General features: G+C 52.6%; 2 long non-coding RNA genes and 1 gene segment (V, D, J or C); 1 reads left to right on the top strand and 2 right to left on the bottom strand.

The window, feature by feature from the left end:
• Nucleotides 1-13,212, bottom strand: part of LOC105861104 (immunoglobulin heavy constant mu-like) — a 701,862-nt gene that overhangs the window by 67,625 nt on the left and 621,025 nt on the right.
• Nucleotides 5,025-13,212, top strand: part of LOC142871357 (uncharacterized) — a 25,121-nt gene continuing 16,933 nt past the window's right edge. The window contains exon 1 of the long non-coding RNA XR_012919602.1: nucleotides 5,025-6,075. This is a non-coding gene — a long non-coding RNA (uncharacterized LOC142871357). The remainder of the gene's footprint in view (nucleotides 6,076-13,212) is intronic.
• LOC105861105 (uncharacterized) overlaps nucleotides 10,772-13,212 on the bottom strand; it is a 23,181-nt gene continuing 20,740 nt past the window's right edge. Inside the window, exon 3 of the long non-coding RNA XR_002223447.2 lies at nucleotides 10,772-12,170. This is a non-coding gene — a long non-coding RNA (uncharacterized LOC105861105). The remainder of the gene's footprint in view (nucleotides 12,171-13,212) is intronic.

Here is a 13,212-nt window from a genome sequence, read left to right as displayed (position 1 = left end):
CACGGTGCGAGTCCAGCCCAAAGCACTGGAAGCCTGATATGACGGATTGATGGAAGGAAACGTGTTCCTGAAGTCGGGGAAGATGGGTGACATTGGCGCACTGCAGCCTCCCACACATCTGGTCCTTTGCAGCACAAGCTGTGAACGCCACCTCATAGTAGATTCTGGAACAATGTCCGAATCGGGTTCTTCCTGTGTTTATGCTGTAGCAGGCCTCCGGAGCGTTCACCGCACTGACACCAAAGATTTCCTTGCAGTGCACACTGCGGTCAGTGCAATTCCCTTGGTAGCAGTAGCCCTCTTCGGTGCATGGGGTTCCGTCTTGCATATAAGTGTTTGTGGGGCAGGATGCGGCTCCCCCGGTACAGTACTCTGGAAGATCGCATATATTCAGGATAGGTCTGCAGAGAGTTCCAGGAGCAGAGTAGCTGCAGTTCGTGCAGCATTCTCCTACATGGCAAGTGCTTCTGGACGTGAGCCTGCAGTTCATTTGACAGCACTGGGTGGTGTAGCACTGCTTCAGAGAGCCACAGTCACACTCCTCTGTCTCCTCCACTATGTAGTTGCCACAACGAACCTCTGCCTCGCTTCTATTAAAAGACTGTACAGGTGGGTGGAAGACACATTTCCCTCTCCCTCCTAAAGAGATATGCTGGAAATGGACATAGGAGCAGTTACTGAATGAATCTGTCAGCCCAGGGTATCTCTCCATTATGCAGAAAGTTCTTCTGAGGCAACCACACCCTACATGATCATAATACATACCGTAATTCCTCATAAGTTTATTGCACACTACCACAGCTATCAAGAAATAGTGTCTGTCTAGATAGCCAGTATACAGCAGGCTATTTTGGCTGCACAAGCTGTACTGCGGGGGGTCCACGGCGCTGTCCTGGGGACCCTCTTTAATGAGCAGCACGGCGCCCGAAAGAGTCATCCTCCTATAAAATTCTGTTACATAATAGTTGTGCATTGGGCTTCCTGGAAGCCTATAGTCATTCATGGCGGCTGGATCTCTCTGGCTATATATGGTTATGAGATAAAGGAAGAAGCTTGAATCGAGAGCTTGAAGGAAGGTGTCGGCTAGACTGGACATCGACACTATCCAATTCGTACACTTCGTGATGTTACCGAATACACGATACATGGACAAGGAAAACAGGACTTGGGCTCTGACGCTGGACTCATGTGAGGCATAGACCCAAGGAGAGGTCCGGGGAGCCGCACTGGGGTTCACCTCGGAGAACAGGGTGTCCACGTCCTCCTTGAGTCCCAGTTTGTACATAGGTCCTGTCGCATTGTGGTCGGCCACGATCTCGGAAACAACGTGTTCGAAGCTGCGGGAGTCCTTGAGGGGCTTGATCTCATAGGCAAGGTCATCCAGCTTCATGACCCCGTCCAGGCCCCCGTAGCACGTGTCAACAGTGACCATGGAGAGAGGAATCTCCTCCAGGTAGCCGAGGTAGTGGCAATCTGTAGGGATGTAGGGGTAGTCCATCTGCAAGGCTCCTTGGTCATCCTGCGTCATCACCAGCAGGTGTCTGGGCTGAAGAAGTTTCTTGGGCCGCAGGTGGATGACGTGCCTCCGGCCCCCAAAACGCAGGCTGTAGGAGAGCCAGCCTGGCACCTGGAAGCCTTTGCCACGGTGTGTCTCCTTCCTCGGAATCACCACCTCGGAGGACACATAGCGCCAGGAGGGACGGCCCTGAGAGCCCTGGACCGAAGCCAGGAGTGCCCAGAGCCCGAGCAGCACGAGGGAGACCCTGAGGGCACCTGGCCCCCTGCCGGCCTCACGGCCCAGCTCCGGGGGATTCATGCAAAGAGAGTGGTGAGACGGAGTGTCCTCAGGGAAGCCAGGTCTGAACCGGCTGCTGGGGCCACTTCCCCCCAGGGAGGCTCTGACAGGGAACAAAGGGCCTCCTCAGGCCCCAGCCTCCCGCCCGGGCTGGTTACCTGGGCGACCCGGGGACAGTAACAGTCACAGGGCGTGGCAGTGGTGGGCCAGGACATGCTGTCAGCTGGGTGGCGGGAGGGGGAGGGGGTCTTGTCTGTGAGGGCTCACCTGGAAGGGGCAGGGGGAGGGGAGCAGGCTGCGTCTCCACTCACCACGTGCAGTCCTGTCCCTCGTCTCTGAGTGCACAACACACAGCCGCCCCGTCCTCAGCAACGTCGCCGCCTGTGAATTCTGCTGCCCACGCAGCAACACCTTCTTGGCCTGTGTCTGCAGGTCAACGTTTCCCGGTAGCAGGGGTCACACCTCCCACTTCCCCGGCGTGCGCAGGTAGACTGTGCATTTCACCTTTTCGGGCGTTGAATGTTTTTATTCTTATGAACTCCGACGTCTTATTGGGCTTGCAGGTCAAGTCTCTGGAAGCAGTTTCATGCTTTGGTTTTGCACTGAGGTTCGGTTCAGGGTCACCAGCTCCGCACTTGGAGCAGGGTGGGTGTCTGCCCAGCACTGCACCGCAGGCTCCGAGAACATCCGTGAGGACCCGAGAGTGACGGGGGCGCCGCGCCTGGCTCCCGCCTCGCCTTCCTGCGGTGCTTGGGCACTTCCCTCAGACGCAGGCACTGGGCAGTCCTCAGCAGGAGACCCCAGGGGACCCTGTACTTGTGCCCAGTGTCTGAGAACAGACATTTCACATACTTTCTCTCATTTCATGGTTGTTTATGGGGGGAGAAAAACATTCGCTGCCAGGTAATGAGCACAAGGAAAGATGCCAGCGCTCCACACGGTGAATTCTTCTCTTTCAGTTTGCAGACGCAGGCTCTGCGCTTGCACTCCCGTGCCCACAGCAGCGTCGCCGTGGCTGCTGCGTGTCACTCTTTGTCTTCCAATCCCAGCCGTCCCGCAGCAGACCCTTCCTGTCCTGCCTTTCCGTGACTGCGGCGTCCTCATACATTGGGCTCCTGTCTCCTCTAACACTGTGACAGTCGGACATTCTCACCTCCCCTCTACTGCTTGCACAGAAAATAGAATCAAAATGCCGACCCGTCAACGTGGAATGCGTTTGCTTTAGCTTTGGTTCAGTGCAGTCTAAGGACATCGCTGTGCATGACCGTGATTTGCCTTTCTCTCCACCTAGAGTACAGCGGACAATATCTGGGAGATGGGCACACCGATAGCCATGGCTCGAGCATTACAAGAGCAATCCCTGAGCCAGGCATGGGGGCGCATGCCCGTAGTCCCAGCACTTGGGAGGCCGAGGAGGGAGGGTCGCTTGAGCCCAGGGGTTTGAGGTTGCGGTGAGCTAGGCTGATGCCACAGGACTCTAGCCTGGGTGACAGAGTGAGACTCTGTCTCAAAACAAATAAAAAAATAAAAAACCAAACAAACATAAAAAAGCAAAAAACAAAACACAGAAACATTTGCACTCCGTGAATATTTTGGCATTTAAGAAAACTAGGATTGTAATTTGGAAATAATTTTAGAGAGATGGCAGATGAAATCCAAAAGTTATTTAAGTATTTAGTAAATACCTACCAAGTTCCAAACACTGGAGATGAAATGGGAAATACGATATACATGATGCTTGCTGCTTAGGAGGAGAGACAGACACACAAAAAGGTGTACAAATAAGCATTTGAGGGACTGCGTGGAGAGACAGGCCCGCGGCCGGTTACCTGTGTGGCAGACATAAGTGCTGTCTGACACTGAAGTCCAGCGTGCAGGAAACTAAGTGGCGAGTTCCTTGGTGATTAGTGACGATCAACTGGGTCAAGAAAACCTTTGAGCTTCTGCAAGCTATGTCTGTCCGTTTCTCTGGAAAACAGTATAGTTTCTGTTTAAAGTTGGGAAAAGAACAGAGAAGTAAAATTCCCCATCGTAGAAAATAACATGTTCCCAAATGTTAGTGCCGACTTTCTCCCTGAGCTCACTTTAAGGGTCTCCCTTTTGCCCCACGTTCTATAAGGCACCCAGGTGGAAGGAGGCAGAACACAGTAACTCTAACTGCAGCACGATCTACAACTTGGGGGACGTGCTGCTCGCATTCGTTGTTCTGATGAGGTGGGGAACCTCCCATGGAGTCAGACAGGCGTGCCAGCTCTGGTGAAGAACACTACGAAATACCTGGAATAATTTGCTCCCGCTGCCCCTCCTGTTGAGCTGCTGCTGTGGTTGCGGACAGGGGGTGTAAGTGCAGAGTCGGGGGCTCCAATGCGCCTGGGCCCAGCATCCAACGCCCACCCTGGCGCAGTTTGCCCTGGGGAGCTGGGGCAGGTTCGGCGGCCGACGCTTCACCTACTCGCACTCCAGCAGCCGCTGAAGGGGGCCGAGTTAGTCCGTGGCTGCTCCCTCATCCATCCTAATTTATACACACTTAATATGAAGCGTAGTAATGATTACGCAGACAGAAAAGAACTTTGTTTTTTATCACGAACAAATATGTTTGGCTGCTTAACAGATGAGCGCCAACCTGGTGGCAGCCGTGGCTTGATGTTTGGGCACCCTCCAAACCTCACCTTGAAACCTGATCCCCAGCACAGCATGTAGGAGGGGATTGAGCTCGGGCTGCCAAATGGATTAGAGCCTTATAAAAGGCTCAGGGGGCCAAGCTCAGCCCTCCCGTGCCCTCCAGACAAGGACTCGCTGTTCCTCTCTGGAGGCGTCGGCCCCAGGGCACCATGGTGGAAGCAGAGACTGCGCCTCGCCAGGAGCTGAACCTTCCGGCATTTTGCTGCGGGACTTCCAGCATCACGAGGTGTGGAAAACAAATTCACGTTCCTTAGAAACGGCCCAGTCTTAGGTGTTCTGTCCCAGTAGCGGGACAGGCTGAGGCAGACGATGATGCCAGGAAGAGGTGTTGCCAGAGCAGAAACTTGAGAAGGTGGACGCGGTTTTGGATCCGGGCCATGGGTCAGGGCTGGGAGGATCGAGGTCCACTCTGGAGAGCCTGGACCGCCGTGAGCCAAGCCCCAGGGTCATTCTGAGGAGTCCTCGGACCAAGGGCAGCCTCGGCCTCCGCCTAAGTGTCTTGGTCAGAATGCCGGCAGAAACGCGGCGGCGAAGGCCGTTCCGAGGAGTGCGGGGTGACGGGGAGACGCCTTACTGGGCTGCGGGAAAGGCCGCCCTCGCGATGCCGCGGCAGGAGCGTGGCTGAGCTGTGCCCGCGTCCTGCTGCTTGGGGGAAGACAGGACTTTAGAGGCATGCACAGGACATCCGGTGCAAGAAATCTCTAAGCAACGGGCTCAGGGTGCTCATGGCTCCTCTCCACAGCTTGTGGTAACCTGGGAGAAGAGAGCGAATTACAGAGGAAACTTACCACCAAATGGCAAGCAGAACTTAAAGATTTGGGGAATTCCCAGCCTGGCCATGCTGTGAAAGTTCGAAAGGTGTGTGCAAAAGAGAACGGCACGCGTGTAGCCGAGTGGACGCCTGCTAAGGAGGCGGCGCGGCTGTGCAGTGACTCCGAAAGCCCTTTGGAGAGCTGCGAGGCCGCCACTCCCACCACAGCCCCAGCGTGCCGGGGCCTTCAGGACAGAACAGTTCCAGGAGAGGGCCCCGGCGAGCCTCTGTGGCCCTAGAGATCACCGTTCGGGGCCGCCTGCGTTTTCTGCTGCCTGCTTCCTGGCCCCGCACTCCTCTGCCTCCTGAGCCCTGGTTCAAGCCGGCCAGGGAGCACCTGGGGACACGCACTGGAGGGTGCAGGCTGTGGCCCGGAAGATGTCCCGGCGGGGCTAAGCCTGCGCTGTGCAGTGTGTGAGCTGCGGAGGCCGGACGGCCACAGGCGGAGCGACGCCCCAGACGGCGGACTACTGAGCCGTCAGCATGCACCACCAGCCTCGCAGGGCCGGAGCCCTGTGTGGGCTGCACCTAGTGGAGCCGCGGGGGCAGGGCTTGCCATGGGGTGGGGTCCGGCACTCACCCCAGCGTGACCAGAGGTGGTTGGTGCAGTCCAACAAGACGGTGGTCAAGCTCCAGACGCCATGCTCTTTGCCCCGTTGCGTTTTGGACTGAGGTGGGACCTACCACTCCTCTCTCCTGCCTCTTTCTCCTGGAACTGGAGTGTCCGCTGCGCCTGTCGCACCTGTGTGATTTGCAAGCGCAAGATGGAGGGGAAATTTGTCTCCAGGTGACCCATGCCTTGCGTCTCGCACCTATCTGATGGAGGTGATGTATGTGAGGCTTTAGACTTTTGAGTCAATGCTGGAATGAGCTGGGGCTCTGGGGACTGTTGATGCAGAACGAATGTATTTCACAGGTGAGAAGTGCATGAATTCGGGGGAACCAGGGGCGGAGTGCTGTGTCTGAAGGTCGCGCCCTCCCAAAATTCACGCTGAAACTTAATCCCCAATGCCACAGCATTCCAGGTTAAGGCTTCAAGTAAAATTCCTTTAGGAGGTGATTAGTGGGGCCGAAATGCCAAAGTTCTCGGTCTCAGGAACCTCTCAGGCAGAGGCCAATGAAGGTGTGTCTGGAACTGCCCCCGCCCCACCAGGGGCCCCCGGGAAGCTCAAGTTTGCTGCCCCTGGGCCGGCGCAGCAGGGGCCAGCGAGAGGGGAGGGCTTTTCCTAAAGGGTCTGTGTATTTGACTTTGGCATGATCCGGCTAATCCTGGCCCTCCTAGAGAGTTTTAGATCAGCAGAGACACCGCAAGCCTGTGCTGCCAGAGGCGGGGCAGTGTGAGAGTGAAGGGCATGGCTAGACCTTAAAAGCCTCCTGCGGGAGCTGGCTGTGGCCCTACTCAGCTGCACCCAGAGGACACCTTCCAGGAAAGGAAAGGGTGACTCAGAGGAGACTCGCAGGCGCCAGGTCCCAAGTGCAGAGAGCAGGACCCTTGTCGCGCCCGCCTCGCCAGCAAGGAAGACGCGGCAACCAGAGTTCTTCTGACCGTGCTTTAATGGGGTTCCCTTTAGACTTACATGATGCGGAAGACCCAGCCCGGCAGCGTGCAAGCTGCTATATACCCCAGAAGTACAACCCCTAAGCTGCGATAGGCCGCTCAACTGTCGAGCCACCAAAGCATTAGCCCATATCAGGACCCTTTGTTTGCATTCTCGCGCCACAGGGCAACCGACAATTATGCGTGCGCTGAACTTGTTAGCTGCTCTAGGCAAAGCCGGAAACAGGCGCCAACTTGTAATGGCGTTGACACCGCGCCCCACATCTCCCCCTGTTTTATTAATTTAATGAGAGCTGAGCAACCGTTCAGCACCATCCTTCGACCGTGCGATCAAGGTTGCAGAGCCTCACTTTCACCAGCAACCACCTATCCTCGTGCAATGAGCACAACTCGGAGGTGTGCAAAGGCTGGCTGTGGGATAGGAGACATGCCTTATTTGGTGCAATGGGAGAGACCCCTCAGAGTACAAAGGCCATGTCTGCTAAAATACCTGGGGGTAGGAGCGGGTGCAACCCAAAACTAGGCTAACCTTATAGCATGGTCAACCACACCTGTGCAGACTGTCTCAGTTTAAGCGCAGCAAATGTCTGTGCCAATACCACATGGTCCGTGGCTGCAAGACCGAAACAGAGTCATAGAGCTAGGAGCTTCAACAGAAACAGGAATGTATCTAGGCAAGCAGGTAACAATGGCAGAGGGGTGAGACATGGCATTCTAACACAATGTATAATTGCACGTATTAGAGGAACAGTTCACATGTGTACCAGAGGGTTTTTCCGTGGATACCACCCAGATAAACGGGGGCCAAACACAGACAGGTGTAGGGGCAAAGGTCGAGTTTCGCCCTCCCGCAATCACCCTCACAGAACCTTCAAAAGAGTCGCTAAGATTCCATGCGAAACTAGCATTCCCTGCCATACCCCCAGCCACCAATGGACAGGGGGGCCAAGTCCGTGCAGCTTCCGTTAACCCCACACAAAACACAAAGTCTCCTTTAAGGAGAAGGATCTATTTTCCTCCAGTTTACTACTCTACGTGTCCAACGGCATGTACGCAGTGCCCAAGGAAACATTAGTAGAAAAGAAGCGAGGGAAAATTGGTGAGTTATGTGTCACAGGCATCGGCAGGGGAAGCACTGACAGGATCCTCCAGCGTGGCTCCGCTGCCATTCTCGCGATCATCCATGCTGTCGTCAGGAGGAGTAGCCAGCACGTCTTCATGCTGCTCTGGAGGCTGCTGCACCGTTCTGGTCAGCCGCGTGGGCACCCAGATGGGATTGTCCTGGTCCTGTGGAAAAATACAAATAGCTCCCCTGGATCTCATTAACACTGGATCCGGGCCTTTCCATAGATTAGACAACACATTTTTCCACTTCACTAATTCTTTCTGTGGCGGAGCAGGCATGACATGCCTGTCTGCTGCCGAACGTCCTTTGACATCTAAATTTAAAAAATTTAAAGTAAAGAGAGCAAAGGAAAGGCGTCCTTTGGGTGATAGCCCTAGCTGTAGGGCATCTCCCCTGTTTTGTTTTTGTAAGTACATTTTGAGCGTGCCGTGAGCACGTTCCACGATGCCTTGCGCTTGAGGGTTGTATGGTGCTCCACACCCAAGCGAGTGCAAAACTGCTGAAAAGATTTTGAGGTATAAGCCGGGCCATTATCTGTCTTAATAACCTGGGGCTTACCCCAGGCTGCCCAAGCTTCTAGGCAGTGAATGATAACGTAACTTGCCTTTTCTCCAGCCAGAGGCGTGGCATGAAGGACGCCTGAGCACGTGTCAACAGACACGTGAACATACTGAAGCTTTCCAAAGGATGGGACATGAGTTACATCCATTTGCCACAGTTGTAGAGGACGCAAACCCCTAGGATTTACGCCCGTATGAACAACAGTGCGATAAGGAGCACAACTTGGACATTGCAGTACAATCTCACGAGCATCTGCACGTGTGATGCTGAACTTAAGTCATAAGGTTTCAGCTGGCACATGATAAAGTTTATGAAAGTCTATGGCGGCGGCGTAGCCATCAGACACCCAGAGGGCGCGAGTGGCGTGATCTGCCATAGCATTTCCCGCAGCCATAGGTCCAGGTAACAAGGAATGAGCTCTGATATGCTGAATGGAAAATGGGTTTTTCCTATTTTGAATAGTATTCTTAATTTCTGTAAATACAGAAAAGACAGTACTCTTGGCAAGAATGTGAAAGGAGTTCTCTAACTGTTTAACTGCGTTGACCACATAAAAGGAGTCTGAGATGATGTTGATAGGTTCAGTGATGGTACTGAGAACCAGACCGACTACGGCACACTCTACTAGCTGAGGAGAAGAATAGTTAAACTGTTTGGTATACACCTTGTCCTGAATGACATAGCTCCCAATACCCGTCTTAGAGCCATCGGTATACACATCCAAGGCATTAACCAAAGGTAACAGTGAAGTTACTCTTGGGAAAATAAGCTCGTTCCGCATTGCAAACTGCAACAAGGCATGTTTGGGATAATGGTTGTCAATGCTCCCTGGGAAGGTGCATCTCAATATGGCCCATGCATCAAGATTGGCACATAAGGTGTTTACCTGATTGGCAGTATATGGACAAATCAGGCTATCAGGGTGACGTCCAAAATGGGACACAGCCAAACTAATACCCTTTAAAGCTATCTCGGCTACACAGGTAGGATAATGGCCAATCACCTTTCCTGGAGAGGCTTGAGGATGCACCCATAAAAGTGGACCATTCTGCCAAAGCACTGCCGTAGGGAGCGTGGGAGAAGGGAGTACACAGAGGAAGAAAGGATTATGGTGTTGAATGCGCACTAGTTGCGCCTTTTGAATGGCTTCTTCTACCTTATGAAGAGCCTTTAGGGCCTCAGGAGTCAAAGTTCTAGGAGACGTGATGTGTGAGTCTCCCTCTAGAATCTGAAATAATGGCTTCAGTTCTGCTGTGGTAAGACATAGGAAAGGTCGAAGCCAATTGATATCCCCTAGCAGTTTTTGAAAATCGTTTAATGTTTTTAAGGCATCTCTTCGGATGGACAGTCTTTGAGGCACAATTTTGTCAGGGAGAATGCTACTACCAAGAAACGCACCTACTTCTCCCTCTTGCACCTTTTCTGGAGCGACCAGTAAGCCCTTTTCCCTTAAGTGAGCCTGGAGAGACGCATAAGCTTGGCGAAGTACGCCATTATCACAATGACACAAGAGAATATCATCCATATAGTGTATAATTTTTACCTTTGAAAACTTCTGCCTAACTGGCTGGATAGCTGAGGCCACATAAAGTTGGCACATAGTGGGACTGTTAGCCATGCCCTGAGGCAAAACCTGCCATTGATATCTTGCATCAGGCTGCTCATGGTTTATGGAAGGAAGCGTGAATGCAAATTTGCTTTTATCTTGAGGGTGCAAGGGAATAGAGAAAAAACAGTCTTTAATGTCCAAGATAATTAGACTCCAATGTTTAGGCAAAGCTGAGAGAAGGGGCAGTCCTCTTTGAACAGGCCCCATAAGCTGCATCTGGGCATTAATCGCTCTAAGGTCATGCAACAGTCTCCATTTACCAGACCTTTTCTTAATCACAAAAATAGGAGTATTCCAAGGAGATTGAGAGGGTTCAAGATGCCCAAGAGTAAGCTGCTCTTGCACTAGATTATGGGCAGCGAGTAACTTTTCAGAGGGTAAGGGCCACTGGGGCACCCACACTGGCTCCTCTGTATTCCAGGGTATGGGCAGAGGATCCCCAGCGGCGAGCAGCCCCCAAGAAAAACCCAGCCCTTCCCAAGGCGGGGCATGCGGAGGTGGGCGGTACCGCTCACAACCTGCCGCTTCCTGAAAAACCGGTTCCTCTTTCTTTTTTAGTTTCTCCCCCGCCTCCTCCCCTGAACTTGAGGAAGTAAGAGAAGAGGAAGAAGAGGAATCATCTTCAGAAATATTTAATTTTTTAAATTCTGACAGAAAAAGGCTATCTCCTCTGTCTTCTGTCCTGTCCTTTCCTTTGTTATTTTTATTCCTGGTACTTTTACATTTCTTTCTCTCCCTTTTCTTCTTTCTCTCCCTTTTCTTCTACCTCTCCCTTTTCTTCTACCTCTCCCTTTTCTCCTTTCTTCTTTCTCTCCCTTTTCTCCTTCTTTCTCTCCCTTTTCTTCTTTCTTTCTCTCCCCTTTCTTCTTTCTTTCTCCCTTTGCAGGTCGGGCTGCGCTTTCCCTCCCTGCATTTTCCTTTTTTGAGCTCTATATTCCTTTTTTCCACCTTTTACCGCGGTACTTCCCTTACTGCTTCTCTCTGAGCTTGCTTCTTGCAAGTCACTCAGTGCACTTTGGCTAGCTGCTACGCGCGGGCCTGAAGTCTCATCATACAGGCATTTTATGATAATAGGCCACAAAAAGCGCCGCAGCAGAATATTACCCATTTTTTGGAAGCAGGGGAGTTTTGGCCGTCCCACACGTCAGTTCTGAACTCACCTCTGTTGAGGTCGTCTCCGCTGGTGCTTCAAAGTTGCACGAGGCCCCGGGTTTCGGCACCACTTGTCGCGCCCGCCTCGCCAGCAAGGAAGACGCGGCAACCAGAGTTCTTCTGACCGTGCTTTAATGGGGTTCCCTTTAGACTTACATGATGCGGAAGACCCAGCCCGGCAGCGTGCAAGCTGCTATATACCCCAGAAGTACAACCCCTAAGCTGCGATAGGCCGCTCAACTGTCGAGCCACCAAAGCATTAGCCCATATCAGGACCCTTTGTTTGCATTCTCGCGCCACAGGGCAACCGACAATTATGCGTGCGCTGAACTTGTTAGCTGCTCTAGGCAAAGCCGGAAACAGGCGCCAACTTGTAATGGCGTTGACACCGCGCCCCACAGACCCTGGCATCCAGGGGCTGAGAGTGCCCCCGCCTGGCAGCCGGAGAGAGTCCTACCATCCCAAGGCTCCGAATTCTGCCACCAGCCTGGAGGAGCTGAGATGTGGGTTCTTCTCAGAGCCTCTAGAAGCAGCCCAGGAGGGCTGGGACCTGGAGGCCACACACACAGGACCCACACTGATTTCTGACCTGAAGAGCTGGCAGCTGGCGAACGCCTGTTCCTCTGAGCCTCGGGGTCGGCGGTGACTGGCTACGCAGAAAAGGGAAACTTGCACCGCGCACGCTCCTGACCCACATGGCATGCAGGCCGCATTTTGCTTGTTTGAGGTGCGATTATGTTCACAGATATTTAACATGGAATATAAAATTGGAAGGCTTCAAGTTCAAATTCCAACCAGTTTTAAGATAAAAGTATTTCTCGCTTGTCACCATGGCAAGGACAACTGGATTCCGGACTGCTGAGACACGTGTCGCGTCTGTGGCAACAACAGGGGAGAGAAATTGGGGTCAACCCATGATACGACAAAGATAGCTGGGCTCCATGGAAGAAAAACTTACTTAGAGGGACATCAACCGTGGAAGGGGGTTCTTGTTAAATCCACTAATTGGAGCCTTTTTAAGAATTGATATGTAATAGTTGTACGTACTTTGCAGGTACATGTGATGTTTTGATACATGTATACAACGTACAACGATCAAACTAGGGTAGTTTTGAAATCCTTCCCACGCTAACATTTATTTGGCAATCGCTAAACTTTTGTTTTCTCTTTGTGTTGGGAACGTTCCAGTTCACGCCTGGCTGTTTCCAGTGGTGAATACATCTCTGTTACCTGCAGTCTCCCCACTGCCCAACCAAGCACCGGGCTTCGTCCTGTTCTGCACCGGAGTGTTCGTTCCCACCGACAAACTTCCCTTCCTGCCTCCTCCCTCCTTCCCACACTCTGGGAGCCACCGTTGCACTCTCTTCCTCCAGGAGAGTCACTTTGCTAGCTCCCACGTGAGGGAGAACGTGTGACACTTGTCCTTTCATGCCGGCTGGCTTCGCGTAACACGATGTCCCCAGCGCCACCCTTGCTGCTGCAAGGGACAATAGTTCATTGTTTTCGATGGATTGATAACATTCCACCGTGCATACACACCACGTTCTCTGTCCTGTTTTATTTGTAACTGAATTATGGTGTCCATACTGTGATTTCGATTTATGAAACGCACAGTGGTTGGAAGGTGGAAATTAGCATGCTCGTGTTCTCAAACATTTACCATTTCTGTGTATTGGGTGCATTCGATGTCCTCCTTCTGACTATGAGAAACTATAAACTGTATTCCTGTTATCCGTATTATCGACAGCCGTGCCAAGTGCTGTAGAACACTAGAACCTACTGCTCCTTTCTAGCTGTGACTTTTTTGCTCCTTTAACAAACCTCGCTCTAGTCCCCACATCCTCCCACCATTTCCAGCCTCTAGTATACTCTGGTTTCTCTTTGACTTCCACAAGATCAGCTTTTTGTCGCTTGCACA

The sequence above is a fragment of the Microcebus murinus genome, chromosome 6 (genome assembly GCF_040939455.1).
Source record: "Microcebus murinus isolate Inina chromosome 6, M.murinus_Inina_mat1.0, whole genome shotgun sequence".
Classification (NCBI taxonomy): Eukaryota; Metazoa; Chordata; class Mammalia; order Primates; family Cheirogaleidae; genus Microcebus; species Microcebus murinus.
This window is presented reverse-complemented; position numbering and strand designations above follow the sequence as displayed.